Source organism: Mus musculus, chromosome 2 (genome assembly GCF_000001635.26).
Source record: "Mus musculus strain C57BL/6J chromosome 2, GRCm38.p6 C57BL/6J".
Taxonomy (NCBI): Eukaryota; Metazoa; Chordata; class Mammalia; order Rodentia; family Muridae; genus Mus; species Mus musculus.
This window is the reverse complement of record NC_000068.7, coordinates 154,112,044-154,128,883: the sequence shown is the minus strand read 5'-3', so window position 1 is coordinate 154,128,883 and position 16,840 is coordinate 154,112,044.

Here is a 16,840-nt window from a genome sequence, read left to right as displayed (position 1 = left end):
CCTAGAGATAGGGCCACTGACATGACCTTATCCCCAGGGAAACCAACTCTTTACCTTCTAAATCACTTACAAAACTATTATGATAGATAAAAACTTTCCCAACAATAAAATTTCATATGGCTACACATGTATCATTGGAAGTGGATTTTGGTATATGGTAACGAAAGCCTTAATTAGAAAGAATTAAAATAGTTTAAATTTATACATTGAAGATTTATAAAAAAATCAGGCACTAGATGTTAAATAATAATTGACCGTAGGGCTGGAAAGTTAGTTAAGCAGTTAAGAGCATTTACCATTAAAGATCTACCTGCTTCTGGAAATATGCTACTAGCCTTGGATGACAGCCCCCAATTAATACATCCTTTTAGAATTGTTATATTTTGATGATTTACATTAATAATGATGTTACCTGTCCTGTTTGTGATTCACTGAATACATAGTTTCAGAGTTGTAGTGCTTGGATGATTTTTGTGCTTTACTGTGCCAAATAATTTTTGTTGGTATTTGTGATTGTTTCACTGGGTATAGTTTCTAAGAGATGTAATGTTTGGTTTTTTAATATATAAAATCTCCTGCTTGAGAGCTACAAAATACACTTAGATTCAAACTGCCTCTGTGTTTGTTTCTGTTTGTCACCGCCAAATCCTTACCCACCTAGCTTCGAGGACCCTCATTCCAGGGATCCCCATACTCGACTGGGGTGGTCCGTGGCAGTGCATCATTTGGGCTAAACACTCACAGCCATTTTCAGCACTTTAACAAACTATGAGTCTTTGTATATACTGCTGCCTACTGCAAAATGGGATTCTCTGACTAAGGTGAAGAGTTTCATTTATCTATGGGTATAAGCATAAATATCTAGAAAGCAGTTTGAGAACATGTCCATTTAGCAACACAGTAGTAATAGGTTCCCCTAGGATCTAGGATCCCCTTAGCTATGGGTTTTTAATGAGGTTTTCAGTTACAGGTATGAATTACCTTCTGTGTAGCAGGTATCATATCTAATCAGAAAGTGACTGGTTCCTCCCACGACAGCCATACCATCATTGCACCAGCGGGCACATCTTGACTGATGGATTAATATTATAGCCCACAGGGCCCAGCACTAGATATTATCATTGCCCTCCACCCCAGAGGACTAAATACCATATAGCACCTTCCAGCAGTATTAAAGCTAGCCAACAGGGAAGTTTCTTGGTCATTTCCAGATTGATCTGTGTCCTACAACCAAGTGTGGGGTATCTTCAATTTTTAGGTCAGCACACAAAGTGTTGGGTTTCATCGTGGTATGAAATATGGGTTATTACACTTTGTTCATATTGTCTTCCCTTCCACACTGCTCTGTACCATGTCTTCTGCCCTGTTTCAGCGGCTTCCTTCCTTCCTTCCTTCCTTCCTTCCTTCCTTCCTTCCTTCCTTCCTTCCTTCCTGCTTTCTTACCACATGCATTCCACTGCTCCTTACATTCCCCACCTCCTTTAAGATATCTTTCTTCCCATCCATGATCCTCCACACATATATTTACACACACACAGACACACACACGTACACATACAATTTTAAATGTAGTTCTACACATAAGGGAAAACACATTATTTACCTTTCTAAGTCTGGGTTGTTTTGCTTAACACAATGACTTCTAGTCCCATTTGTTTTCATACAAGTAATGACATGCAAATGTCATTATTTCAGCTTCTTTACAACTGTTTACACTTCCACATTTTCTTTATTCATTCATCTTCTGAAGGATCTCTAAGCAGGTTCTGCTTTTTTTTTCTTTTCTTTCTTTTTTTTTTTTTTTTTTTTTTTTACTATTGTGAGCAGGGAAGCTATAAACACAAATGTACAAGCATGTCTGTGGTATGTTGACTTAGTGTTATTTAGTGGTTGTTGAGTTTTTTGATAGTTCTATATTCATTCTCTCTCTCTCTGAAAGTTCATACTAGTTTCCACAGTGGCTGCTTGTTTTAGTTGGTGTTCTATGTTATGAAGAGACACCATGACCATGGCAATTCTTATACTAGGAAACATTGGATTGAGGCTGGCCTGTAGTTTCAGAGATTTAGTCCTTTATCATCAAGGTAGAAGCATGCTAACACACAAGCAGACATGGTGCTAGAGAAGTAGCTAAGAGTTCTACATCTGGATCCATGGGCAGCAGGAAGAGGGAGACACTGGGTCTGGCTTTGGCTTCTGAAACCTCAAAGCCCACCCCCAGTGACACACTTCCTCCAACAGTGCCACACCTCAGTCCTTCTCAAGTAGTACCAGTCGCTGATGACTAAGCATGCCTCGGGGAGCCTATCAGGACCTTCTTATTCACCACACTGTCCCAGTTTTCATCTCACTATGAAAGTCATTACTCCTCTTCCTCATCCTCTGTGCCTTGTTGCCTTTGTTCCCTCAGTAGGGACCATTCTCCCTAGGGGGACATGGCATCTCAATGCAGTTTTGATAACATGACTGTAGATGTTGAACACCTGTCCTTAGTGTGTATTGGCTATTTGTATTTCTTCTTTTGAGAATCATTTGAGGACTGGAGAGATGGCTCAGCGGTTAAGAGCACTGACTGATCTTCAGGAGGTCCTGAGTTCAAATCCCAGCAACCACATGGTGGCTCACAACCATCTGTAATGGGGTCTGATGCCCTCTTCTGGTCTGTCTGAAGAGAGCAATGGTGGTGCATTTATATAAAATAAATAAATCTTAAAAAAGAATCATCTTTTTAGTTCATTAACTCATCTATTGTTTGGATTTTTTTTGGTTGATGTTCAATTTTTGAAGTTCTTACAAATCCTAGTTATTAATTTCCCATCTGATGAACAGTCAGAAAAGATTTCTGCCCCCGCAACTCCATGAGTTGTGTCTTTCCTCCGGTAATACTTTTCTTTGCTGTGCGAAGGCTTTTAAATCTCATATGATCCTATTTTCCCATTACTGGGATTATTTCCTGTGCTATCAGTGTCCTTTTCAGGAATTCTTTATTTATGCATATATTTTGAAATGCTTTCCTTGTGTTTTTCCTTATCAGTATCAAAAATTTGGGTCTTGCATTAAGGTATTTGACCAAGTTTTAAACTGATTTTTTTGGGGTGAGCAGGGTGAGAGGTGATCTTCTAATTCCATATTTTGTTTTGTTTCATTGTTGTTTTGTTTTTTGAGACATTGTCTCTCTATCATGTAGCTCTGGTGGTCTTGGAACTCACTGATCCTGTAGACAAAGTTGGCCTTGAACTCACAGAGATCCACCCATCTCTGCCTCCCAAGTACTAGGATTAGAGGCATGTGCCACCATGACCAGCTTATGGAAATCCAGCTTCCTCAACACCATTTATTAAAGGCTTGCGGTAATATTTTCATTAAGACAAGATGAATTTTAATCTGGAACAACACACATGTTTTCCTGAAAGTACTAGTGAGAATTAGTGCCAATAAATTCTGAGTGACTAACTGAGCAGATGAGTGAAGGTGTCTCTGGTACTCCGCTTAAGGCACAATGACAAGAAATCTAAGACAAACAAAGGAGTGGGGTTTATTGTTTGCTTCTGTTTTCTGAGGTCTCAGTCCCTGAATCTTAAAGTCATTTTTGTCTTGCATTTTTCTGATGACTAAGGACTTTGAACAGTTTTTTAAAAAGTGCTTCTCATCTATTAGAGATTCCTTTTTTGAGAATTCTGTTTAGCTCTGTACCCAATTTTAAAAAAAGATTTATTTATTATTTATTTTATGTATATGAGTACACTGTAACTGTCTTCAAACACACCAGAAGAAGGCACTGGATCCCGTTACAGGTGGTTGTGAACTACCATGTGGTTGCTGGAAATTGAACTCAGGACCTCTGGAAGAGCTGTTAGTGCTCTTAACTGCTGAGCCATCTCTCCAGTCCCCTTGTACCTCATTTTTAAATTGGGTTTTTTGGTTTGTTGGTGTCTAATTTCTTGAGTTCTCTACATCTTTTGGATTAGTCCTGTGTCAGATATAGTGTTGATGAAAATCTATTCCCATTCTACAGGCTGCCATTTTGTCCTATTAATGGTGGTGTCCTTAGCCTTGTAGAAGCATTTCAATTTCATGAGGTTCCAGTTAGTTAATTATTGATCTTAGTTCCTGAGCTGTTGGCATTCTGTTCAGAAATTTGTCTCCTGGGTTAATGCATTCAAGGCAGCTCCTCACTTTCTCTTTTATGAGATTCAGAGGGTCCTGTTGAGGTCCATGATCTACTTGGGCTTGATTTTTGTGCAGGGTGATAAATATGAATCTATTTCCAGTCTTCTACATGTAGACATCCTGTTAGACCAGGACCATTTCTTTTTTTTTTTTCAACTTTTTACTAGATATTTTCTTCATTTACATTTCAAGTGCTATCACGAAAGTCCTCTATACCCTCCCTCAGCCCTGCTCCTTAAATCACCCACTCCCACTTCTTGGCCCTGGCATTCCCCTGTACCAGGGCATATAAAGTTTGAAAGATCTAGGGGGCCTCTCTTCCCAGTGATGGCCAACTAGGCTATCTTCTGCTACATATGCAGCTAGAGACACGAGCTCTGGGGGGTACTGGTTAGTTCATATTGTTGTTCCACCTATAGGGTTGCAGACCCTTTCAGCTCCTTGGGTACTTTCTCTAGCTTCTCCATTGGGGGCCCTGTGTTCCATCCAATAGATGACAATGAGCATCCACTTCTGTATTTGCCAGGCACTGGCATAGCCTCACACGAGACAGCTCTATCAGGGTCCTTTCAGCAAAATCTTGCTGGCATATGCAATAGTGTCTGTGTTTGGTGGCTGATTATGGGATGGATACCCGGGTGGGGAAGTCTCTGGATGGTCCATGACCAGGACCATTTCTTAAAGATGCTTCCTTTATTCCGTTGTGTGGTTTTGGCTTCTTTGTCAAATATCAACTGTCCATAGGTGTGTGAGTGTATTTCTGAGTCTTCAACTGTGTTCCACTGATCAAATTCTCTGTTTTTATGCCAATACTGCACTTTTTTTTTTATTACAATAGCTTTGTAGTACAGCTTGAAGTCAGTGGTGGTGATGCTTCCAGAAGTTCTCTTATTGTTCAGGATTGTTTTACCTATCCTGTGCTTTTTGCTTTTCCATATGAAGTTGAAAATTGCTTTTTCAAGGTCTGTTAAGAATTGAGTTGGAATTTTGATGGGAATTGCATTGAATCTACAGATTGCTTTTGGTTAGATGGACATTTTTACTATGCTAATTTTACAGATCTATGAGATAGGGAGAGCTTTCCATATTCTGATATCTTCCTCAATTTCTTTCTTCAGAGAATTGAAGTTCTTGTCATAAAGGTCTTTTACTTGTTTGGTTAGAGTTGCACCACTGTATTTTATGTTAGTTATAGCTATTGTGAAGGGTGTTGTTTCTTTATTTTCTTTCTCAGCTATTAATCACTTGCATAGAGGAGGACTACTGATTTCTTTGAGTTAATTTTGTATCCAGCTGCTTTGCTCAGCTGTAAGAGTTCTCTGGTAGAATTTTTGGCATCACCTATATATACTATCATTATCATCTGTGAATATCAATACTTTGACTTCTTTCTTTCCAATTTGCTTCCCATTGATATCCTTTAGTTGCCTTATTGCTATAACTAGAACTTCAACTACTATGGTAAATAGATACGGAGTGGCTAGCTTTGTCTTGTCCCTGATTTTAGTGGAATTGCTTTAAGTCTCTCTCCATTTAATTTGATGTTGGCTATTGACTTGCGGTACATGCCTTTATTGTGTAAATAAATACATGCTATAGGTATGGATCTTGTATCCCTGATCTTTCCATGACTTTTAACATGAAGCGGTGTTGGATTTTGTCAAAGGCTCTTTAAGCATCTAATGAGATGATCTTGTGGTTTTTTTTTTCTTTCAGTTAGTTTATATTGTGGATTACATAGATGGATTTTTCATATATTGAACCATCCCTGCATTTCTCGAATGAAGCCTACTTAATCATGATGGATGGTGTTTTTGATGTGTTCTTGGATTCAGTTTTTAGGTTTTTCATTAATTAATTAATTTATATACTCACTTTATATCCCAATTAACCCCTCACATCATCTTCTCCTTCTCCTCTAAGAGGGTGAAGGTCCCCGTGAATATGCCCCCATCTCAGCACATTGTGTTTCTGCAGGGGTTTTCAAGTATTTTATTGAATATTTTTGCATCAGTGTTCTAAGGGAAATTGGTCTGAAATTCTCTTTCTTTGAGTCTTTGTGTGGTTTTGGTATCAGGATGACTGTGGCCTCATGCAATAAGTTTGCCAATGTTCCTTCTCTTTTTATTTTGTGGAATAGTAGTATTGGTAGTAGCTTTTCTTTGACTGTTTAGAAGAAGTCTGCACTAAAACAATTTGGCCCTGGGCTCTTTTCAGTTAGGAGAGTTTTAATGACTGCTTCTATTTCCTTAGGAGTTATTGGACCATTTAAATTGTTTACCTGTTCTTGATGTAACTTTGTAAGTGGTATTTATTAAAAAACAACAACATCCATTTCATTTAGATTTTCCAATTTTGTGGAGTATAGGCTTTTGAAGTAAGACCTAATGATTTTTTGGATTTCTTCCAGTGTCTGTTGTTATGTTCCCCTTTTCATTTCTGATTTTGTTGACTTGGATAGTGTCTCTCTGACTTTTAGTTAGTTTGGCTAAGGATTTATCTATCTTGTTGATTTTTCTCAAAGAATCAGCTCTTGGTTTTGTTGATTCTTTATCTTTGTTTCTAATTGATAGATTTCAGCCCTGAGTTTATTTCCTGACATCTACTTCTTTTGGGTGTGTTTGTTTCTCTTTTTTTCCTAGGGTTTTCAGGTGTGCCTTTAAATTGTTAGAACTCTTCAATTTCTTTAAGAAGGCACTTAATGCTATGAACTTATGTTTTAGCACTTCTTTCATTGTGTCCCAGAAGTTTGGGTATGATGTGCCTTCATTTTCATTGAATTCTAGAGAATCTTTAACTTCTTTCTTTATTTCTTCCCCAACCCAGTGGTCACTCAGTAGAGAATTGTCCAGTTTCCATGAGTTAGTAGGCTTTATGGTGTTTGTGCTGTTGATGAAGTCCAGCTTTAATCCATGGTGGTCTGATAAGATACAATGGCTATTTCAATTTTGTTGTATCTTTTGAAGCTTGCTTTGTCACTAACTATATGGTCAATTTTGGAGAAAGTTCTCCGAGGTTCCAAGAAGGTATATTGTTTTGTGTTTGCATGAAATGTTCTATCGATATGTTAGGCCCATTTGATTTATAACTTCCATTAGTTTCATTAATTCTCTATTTAGTTTTTGTTTAGATGCCCTGTATATTTGTGAGAGTGGTGTGTTGTAGTCTCCCACTTTTAATGTGTGGGGTTTGTTGTGTGATTTAAGCCTTCAGAATGTTGGTGCCCTTGCACTTGGGGCATAGGTGTTCAGAATTGAGACATTATCTTGGTGGATTTTTTCCTTTGATGAGTATAAAGTGTATTTCCTATCTCTTGATTACATTTGGTTGAAAATCTATTTTATTAGATATTAGAATGGGTACTTCAGTTTGCTTCGTGGGTCTGTTTGCTTGGAAAACCTTTTTCCAGACCTTTACTCTGAGGTAATATCTATCACTGTTGCTGAGGTAAGTTTCTTGTATGCAGCAGATGGAAGAACTCTGTTTTTCCATCGATTTTGTTAGCCTGTGCCTTAAAAAAATTTAATCTCTTTGTTTACATCCCAAATGCTGTCCCCTCCCGGGGTTCCTTCCCCCATTCCTCTTCCCCTTTGCCTCTGAGTGGGTGGGCCCTCTGTGTATCCATCCTCTCATCCTCCTGCATCAAGTCTCTGTAGCCTGTGCCTTTTTTATTAGGGAACTGAGTCCATTGATGTTGAGAGTAATTAGTGACCAGAATAATCAATTCCTGTTATTTTGATGTTTGTGATATTGTTGTATGTGTGTGTGTGTATACTTCCCTTCCTTTGTTTTGCTAGTGTGGGTTATTTATTTATTACTGTGTTTACTTGGGTGTAGCCTCCTTGAGTTGGAGTTTTCCTTTGGTATCTTCTGTAGGGTTGAATTTGTGGATAGATATTGTTTAAATTTGGTTTTGTCATGGAATATTTTGTTTTCTCTATGATGATTAAATGTTTTGCTGGGTATAGTAGTCTGGGCTGAGATTGGTGGTCTCTTAGAGTCTGCAAGACATCTTCCCAGGCCCTTCTGGCTTTTAGAGTGTCTGTTGAGAAATTCTGTGCAATTCTGATAGGTCTGCCTTTATATGTTACTTGGCCTTTCCCCTTGCAGCTGTTAATATTCTTTCCTTGTTCTGTACATTTAGTCCTTTGATTATGTAGCAGGAGGATTTTCTTTTCTGATCCAATCTATTTGGTATTCTGTAAGCTTTTTGTATGTTTATAGCCATCTCTTTCTTTGATTTCCTTATTTTATTACATCCCAAATGTTACCCCCCAAATTACCCTCAAAAAGTTCTTCCCATTATCCCCCTCCCCTTCACCTTTGAGAGTACCCCCCAATAACCCTACATCCAATAGAGGCTAATATCCAAAATATATAAAGAACTCAAGAAATTAGATCCCCAAAAGTAAAATAACCCAATTAATAATGGGGTATAGAATTAAATTCACAACAGAGGAATCTCGAGTGGCTGAGAAGCACTTAAAGAAATGTTCAAATTCCTTAGTGATCAGGGAAATACAAATCAAACAACCCTGAGATTCAAAATCAGAATGGCTATGATCAAAACCTCAGGTGACAGCACATGTTGGTGAGGATGTGGAGAAAGAGGAACACTCCTTCATTGCTGGTGAGATTGCAAACTGGTACAACCACTCTGGAAATCAATCTGGCAGTTCCTCAGAAAATTGGAAATAGTTCTACCTCAAGACCCAGGTATATTGCTCCTGAGCATATATTCATAAGATGCTCTGTAATATCACAAGGACATATGCTCCACTATGTTCATATCAGCCATATTCATAATAGCCAGAAACTGGAAGAAACTCAGATGTCTTTCAATTGAAGAATGTATACAGAAAATGGATGCATATACATAATGGAATACTATTCAGCCATCTCTTTCTCTAAGTTAGGGAAGTTTTCTTCTACGATTTTGTTGAAGATTTTTTTTTTTTTTTGCACTTTGAATTGAGACTCTTTACCCTCTTCTATTACTATTATTCTTAAGTTTGAGCCTTTCATATTGTCCAAATTTCCTGAATGTTTTGAGTCAGAAACGTTTTACATTTGGCATTTTCTTTGACCCATATATCAATTTCTTCTATGGTATCTTTTATGCCTGATTTTTGTTGCATGAGCCTTTTAGACTTAGCATTTTCTTTGACTGATTTATCGATATCTTTAATTGTATCTTCTATACCTGTAGTATTCCATCTCTATTATTCTGTTGGTGATGGGTGATGCTTGCATCTGTAGTTCCCATTCTCTTCCCTAGATTTTCCATCTCCAGGACTCCCACAGCTTGTGTTTCCATTTTTATTTCCTGTACTTTATTTCATTTTCTTCACTTATTTGATTATATTTCTTATATTTCTTTAAGGGGTACATTAGTTTATTTTGTAAAGGCTTCTATCATCTTTATACAATCGTATTTAAGGTCTTTGTCTTGTGCTTTGGTCGTGTTGGGATACTCAGGGCTTGGTAGGCTTGGTTTATCAGGATAGTTGGGTTCTGGTTCGGCCATATTGCTTTGGCTTTTGTTGATTGTCTTCTTACACTGTTCTTCAGCCATCTCTTTGTCCCTGGTGTTGTGTGGTAGTTCCTGATGCCAGAAGGACTTTTCAGAGATGGGCAGAGCCTGACAATGAATCTCTGGGAACAAGATACTGTTCACTTCTGCAGGCTGTGCCCCATGTGAACCCAGTTGGTTGGGCATTGGTGGGGGAGAAGTCTTGAGCCCCTGAAGGCCTGCTTGGGGAAATAGGACATTCCTTAGGTCCCAGAAGTCTATGGGGGCCATTCTTATTCAAATAATCACACCTTCTGTTTAACCTTAGTAACTAAAAGGCTTCATTCATTAATGAGGTTAAAACCCACTTGATTCAGTTATCTGTTAGAACCTCTACCTCTGAGTACTCTGGTACCAGAGACCAAGGCTTTAGCATATGAGTTTTGGGAAATATTTGATATCAGATATAACAATGCATGGTTTCTGTATCTTTTCTAAATTATGAAGAAAGAGCATGTATATAATTAGTCCTACCATATTTGACACCGAGTAAGTACTAAAGATGCTTGCTAAATGAATGATTGGATGGAGGAGTGATTGGGTGAGTGGATAATTGATGGGAGGATGGGAGAGTAGATAAAACTTCATCTTTCTGGCTAGGAAAGGGGGACCAGAGAGGCTTAATGTAGAAACAATAGGATTTCCTTGGAGTTCTAGTACGTGTGTGGATCAGAGAATTCAGATCACACCCTGTCTTCACTGACTCCAAAGCGGTACTCAGTTTTCACAGAAATCTCAGTTTCAGACTCCAAGCTGCTTTGACTTCTCTATTAGCCCCCTCTATCCATCCACTAGGAGATCTTGTCAACACTTTCAGTCCTAGAACTTCAGGCCACCTATCACTTTACCTTGAGTCATTTCAAAGATTCCTAACTGGTCTTCAGCTTCTGCCATGCCACTTACCAATCCTATCCGCACAATTGCCCAAGCAATCATCTGACTCCATCAGACTATGCCACACCTCTTCTCGAAGTTCTCTTACTACACACAGCAAACAAGAAACTTTGCGTGCCCTCCCCTCCAGGTCTAACAGGGGCCTTAAACACTCTCTGACTTCCCATCCTACCCCATCTGCTTTGTGTATATGTGAATCCTTGTGTAGTATCTGTATTTGCCTCTGTGTTGCAGACACACCTGTATGTATGTGAATGTAGAGCCTAAAGGTTGACCTTGGGTGTTTTCCTCTATTACTCTCTGCCTTAACTTTTCAGACAGGGTCTCTCATTGAACATGGCGCTCATCAGTCCTATTAGGCTGGCTAGCTAATGATCTTCAGGGATCTACCAGTTTTCCCCACAGCTCCAGCTGAATCACCTGGCTTTTATGTGGGTACTGGGGATCCAAATTCAGATCCTTGTGTTTTTCAGTATGTGCTTTACTGACTGAGCTAGCTCCCTGACTTCCCTCGGTGGAATGGCTACTGTCTGTGTGCTCTGTTTGACACCATGGAGATGGACCAGCTCCGGTAATGGAGAACAGATCTCACAGAAGCACCAGCCCAACCTGGGACCGTGCAGTCTGGTTTTGCAAGAGCTCAGATTGAGAGCTTTAGTTCAGGGTGTTGGCATTGTACTGTTTGAGGTCCTTTCTCAGAGTTCATGTTCCCCTTGAGGATGTTTGTATAATATCAATTACTTCCTAGTGTACCCTTTTCTGCCCCTCCTGATCTTATGTAACTAGTTGGAATTTCATTATTTTTGTAAAGAAAAGTAGAGCAGGGTGGGCACTACTGAGGGACAAACTTGGTGCTTTGGCTCTTGTGTGTTGGCAGAGGTGCTGGAGGGGGTGGCTGGAACGCTGTCTGTCCTATGTTTCTTTAGCTGTGGTTCTCAGGGCCACAGAGTTTCATACCATGATAATACAGAGAGTGTAGTCTCCCTGACCTTGGCATTTATGAGCTTAAACTGGAGAGATGAGAGGGTTGTGTTCAGGATGGCTGCTGCTGTTGGACACAGTTGGGTGCAGGATGATACGAGACTGAGAGCATGTGTCATTTCACATGGAGTCATGAAGGTGAGGTCCAGCTCTGTCTCTGCCTCTCGGGTTAGGAACAGAGGACCATGGTACATATGCCAGAGGTGAATGGGCATGGAAGGGAGAATGCTGTCATGGAAGGAGAATGCTTCAACTCCTGCATCATAATCAGTATCTATCTGAGCCTCAGCTTTCCTCATCTGCAACCAGAACAGCACAATAAATGTTGGAAAGCATGGGCATCCCAAGATAGTGCCTGAGACATGAGAAATATAAATGACTGCTACTAATGAGAACAAAACTTCTTGGGTGAAGGTGGTGAAGTCATTGAGTGCCTTTTTGAGTAGGACAGACCAGGCAGGGTCATTGCCCTCACAGGGCTTGCTCATATGGAGACTGACAGTCTTCAAATGTCACCGAATCTGGCTGGGGTTGGAAGTGTGGCCTGGCTAGGAAGGAGGTTGGAATGAAGAGGTAGGGAACAGGGAAGGAGACCTGTCCAGGGAGGGTGTTGGGGAAAGACTTCTCTGGAGACAGGAGTCTGATCTGAGATCCATGGGATGACTATAAGTTGGCTGACCATTGAAACATTGCATTCTGGTTGCTCTGAGCGAAGGTGATGTGGGATAAGGGATGTTTTTCCTGTAGCATCTTAGAAGGATCTGTTGCTGTAGTTGGGCTCCTTCCTTGTGTCTAGTCTGCTGTCTGTGCCACCCCATGTTATGTGGGTGAGGGGATTGGGAGGCCGAGAAACCAGCTTAAGCTGGCCCTGGCTAGACTGCTCTCTCTTCTTCAGAACTGGCCAAAATTCGAGTTCCTTCAGAGGCTGGCACACCTGGATAGCAGTAGACTTCACATGGGCAAATTTCTCTAGATTCTTAGTAACTTTTTTTGAGCACCAGCTTTTTTTACCCTAATTCTTTTTTTTTTTTTTTTAAAACATGGTGGCACTTTGAAAATATGACTACTTTGATTTATCTTTCAAAAGCACACTTACTTTAAAATGTGGCTCCTGGTACTAGAGTTACTCTGGACCCCTCTAAGGCTGCCCTTTGACTCAGTAGTAAAATGTTCGCCTTCCTTGAGAAATTTGCTTTCAAGCGATTTGACTGGGATGAGATTGGCTCATTCTGACCTCCTCCCCATCTCTGCTCTGTCACTGATCCAGCAAGACTGGAGAGCCAGCAATCTTCATGGAGTCTACTGCCTCCACCTCCCCAGTGCTAGGATTATGGACACCTACCACCATGTCTGGCTGCTATGTGGGTTGTGGGGATCTGAACTTGGGTTCTCACGCTTATGCTGCAAGCATTTTACCAACCAAACCATCTTCTCAGCTGTCTGTCTGTCTTGAGCCAACTATGTGGCAGGCACCAGGCCTGGTTTTGGAAAGCGACACTCTACCTCCTAGTCACTAGTGAGGGTATCAGAATAAAATGAAAGGAATGATGAATGAAGTAATGTCCTGTGTGAGAAAGGTGCAGTGGGGCTGTGGGAATGGAGATGCTGTCCTTTGCTTTGCAGAAGCATTTTTAATACTCAGCAACCACATTCGTAATTCCTGCACAAAGTCCTTCTCTAGGCCTGTCTCCTGAAGTGTTTGCTTTGTTTTAGTGGTTTCAAAGTTTCAAATCTTTACTTTAAGGTACTTGATTTAATTTGAATAGATTTTTAATGCAGGGGCAAGAAAGGGAGGTAGCTTCATTCTTCTACATGTGGATCTCCAGTGTTTTCAGCACTATTTGGTAAAGAGGATGTCATGCCCCCCCCCCCCCCCCCCCGCCTCATGGGTGTTTTCTCTCCTTTTGATTCATTTACTTGTTGTTTTTCCAGTGCATAGTTTTTGACACCTTTTGTCAGAGGTTAAGTGGCTGTAACTGAGGGTTGATTTCTGAGTTCTTTGTGCTATTCTTTTGGTCTATGTGTCTGTTTTTGGGCCAGCTCTATGCTGTTTCGCTACTATGGATCTGTTATATAATTTGAGATCAGTACCAGCAGTTCTTTTTTCTGCTTAGGATTGTTTGATTGTCAAGGGTCTTTCACGCCTCTGTATGGAACTCGAGTGTAACTCACCATTTCCCAAGGAGCAAGAATAACAACTGCTTGCATCTCAAGTTTCACCTCTCTGTAGCACACAAGCCACTCAGGTTCTCTTCCTCTTCCATCTCTCCACCACCTCTTTGCTTACTTCCTTCTCTCCCATCAGTTTACTACCTACATGCTCACTACCTGACATGCCTGGGTCTGGTGAGGACTGGGTGTGATCCAAGGTGTTGTCTGGATTCTAGGATTTTGTTTTTCAGAAGAATTTCACCAGAAAATTGTTGGGAATTGCATTAAATATGTAAACTTGTTTCTGTTACGCATTGCACAATATTAATCTGTCAATCTTTAAGCATGGAATGTCTTTCTGTCTTCTAGTATCTTCTTCAGTGTGTTAAGTTTTCAGTGTAGAAGTTTTGCACTTCCCTGGTTAGGTTCATTTCTGGAAATCTTATTTGAAGCTTGCTTGAATGGAATCATTTCCTCTGGTTTCTTTTCCAGCAAGTTCTTTATTGGTGTATATAAAAGCTACTGACATTTATTATGTTGGCTCAGCATTCTGCTGTTTTAATGACAAGGCTTGTCAGGTCTGAGAGTTCTCCAGTGGCATCTTCAGGGTTTTAAATTATAGAATCATGCCATCTGCAAATGTAGGTGACTTAACTTCTTCATTTCCTAAAGTATATACATGTTTATGTTTGGGGTACCTGTGCACTGGGGATGTGTGTATGCACACATGTGTTCATGTGGATTAGTGGCCAGAGGACAACCTCAGGATGTTACTGGAAGAAATGCCATCACCTCTCTTGAGTAAGGGCTTCTCATTGGTCTGGAACTCACCAATTAGGCTAGACTGATTGGTCAGCAAATGGCAAAGTCCTCTGTCTCTGCCTTTCCAGCACTAGAATTAAAAACATAAAACCACCACACCCAGCATTTAAAACAACATTTTTATTGATTCTTTGGTATTTTCATAGCATGCATCCTGATCGTACTCACTTCCATGTCCACCTCTCTGACCCTTGTAAACTTTCCTCCTAAAGAAAAAGTAAAAATAAAAATAAGAATTAAAAAAAGTTCAATTTGGGGCTGGAAAGATGACTCAGTGGTTAAGAGCACTGATAGTTCTTCCAGAGGTCCTGAATTCAATTCCCAGCAACCACATGGTGGCTCACAACCATCTTTAATTGGATCTGATGCCCTCTTCTGGTGTGTCTGAAGAGAGTGACGGTGTACTCATATACACAAAATAAATATTTTTTAAAAAAGTTCAATTTGTGTTAACCATGTATTCACTGGAGTATGGCCAAACTCTGAATGGTCTGCCCCTTAAATTGAGCTGAGTTCTTCCTCTCTCTCCTGCCAGAGGCCACCAACTATGGAGAACCGAATTTCAGTATCCTCATAACACTTCGTAAGAGTTCTTTCCAGTGGCTTCCTGTCTAGACAGCTACTCTTTTTAGGGAAGGAGTTGGAATGGGGGTAGAGGTGGTCACAGAAGTCTTCCATGTCCCTCCCTCTCAACTGTGCCTATGCGGTCATTGATAACACAGCAAAAGCAACCTCCTTGTTCTTTGTAGTCATCAGGAGCACAGATACAGAGGGTTCTGGTGACAGGTCAGACCTTGAACATGGCTCCCAGCTGCAGTGGGACTACAGACCCAGACAGCCCCCCCCCCCATTCAGCCTGGACCATGGATGTCAGCATGGTCTCAGGTGGCAGTGTAGGCCACTCAGATCAGTAGACCCTGGTGCAACATGGCCCATGGACACCAACACAGTTTCAGGCTGCAGCACAGACCACAGACATCCACATGGGTTTTGGTGGTAGCACAGGCTATGGACATCAACACAGACCCAGGCTACAGTAGGACCACAGATGCAGACATGGCCCTCAGCAGTAGTGCAGACCCAGACATCACCATGGCCTCAGGTGGCAGCAAAGACCACTTGAATCAATATCCCCCCTTCTATCTCCCACCCCCACCTCCCAAAACCTGCCCCCTACTACCCACCCTACCCCTGGTGCAGCACAGTCCATGGTCAACAGTGTGGCTTCAGGCTGCAGCACAGACTAAGGACATCACATGTTCTCCTGTGGTAACGTGGACTACAAACATCAACAGGAACCGCATCCTAGTGGGATAACTCTGAGCTTTCAGCGGCCCCTCTGTGAGGGAGAGGCAGGCAGAGCCCAGTATAACCAGTGTTTGTATGTGGGTGCTGGGACTGAAGCTTCGTTCCTCACTTTCGCAAGGCAGGCACTTTACCAACCGAGCCATCTCCTCAACCCTTCCTCTTTTTTTCGAATTGTATTCTTTAAATTTCTTTCTCCACTCTTATTGTTTGGCTAAGACTTCTAGCATCATATCAGGTATGAGGGGCCACCCTTGCTTGACTCCTGATTCTAGAGGAAGTGGTTCTAGTTTTATCTCATTTAGTATAGTGCTGGGTATAGGTTTGTAGCTATGCTGAAATATGTTGGGGCATGTTGCTTCTGTTCCTAGTTTCTTCAGAGTTTTTGATATGAGCTTTGTCCAAGGCCTTCTCTGCATCTGTTCACATGCTCATTTGGTTTATGTCCTTAAGCTTGTCTGTGTCTTAGTTAGGGTTCCTATTGCTCTGAGGAAACACCATGACCAAGGAAACTTGGGGAGGAAAGGGGTTGTTCAGCTTCCATTTCCATAGCACTGTTTATCATTGAAGAAAGTCAGGGCAGGAACTCAAACAGGGCAAGAACATGGAGGCAGGAGTTTATGCAGAAGCCAGACGAAGGGGTACTGACTGGCTTACTTCTTATGGAGTGCTCAGCTTGCTTGCTTATAGAACTGAGGACTACAAGCTCAGGGATCTTACCACCCTCAGCAGGCTGTCAATCACTAAGAAAACAACTTACAGCTGCACCTTACAGAAGACCTTTCTCAAGTGTGGCTCTCTCTTTTCAGATAATTCTAGATTGTATCAAACTGACATAAAAATAGCCAGGGCAATTGCATTTACTGGTTTTTTTTAAATGTCCTAGAAGAATCTAATTTGATCATGAGGTATACTGATCTTAATGCATCTTTGCATTTGGTTTGT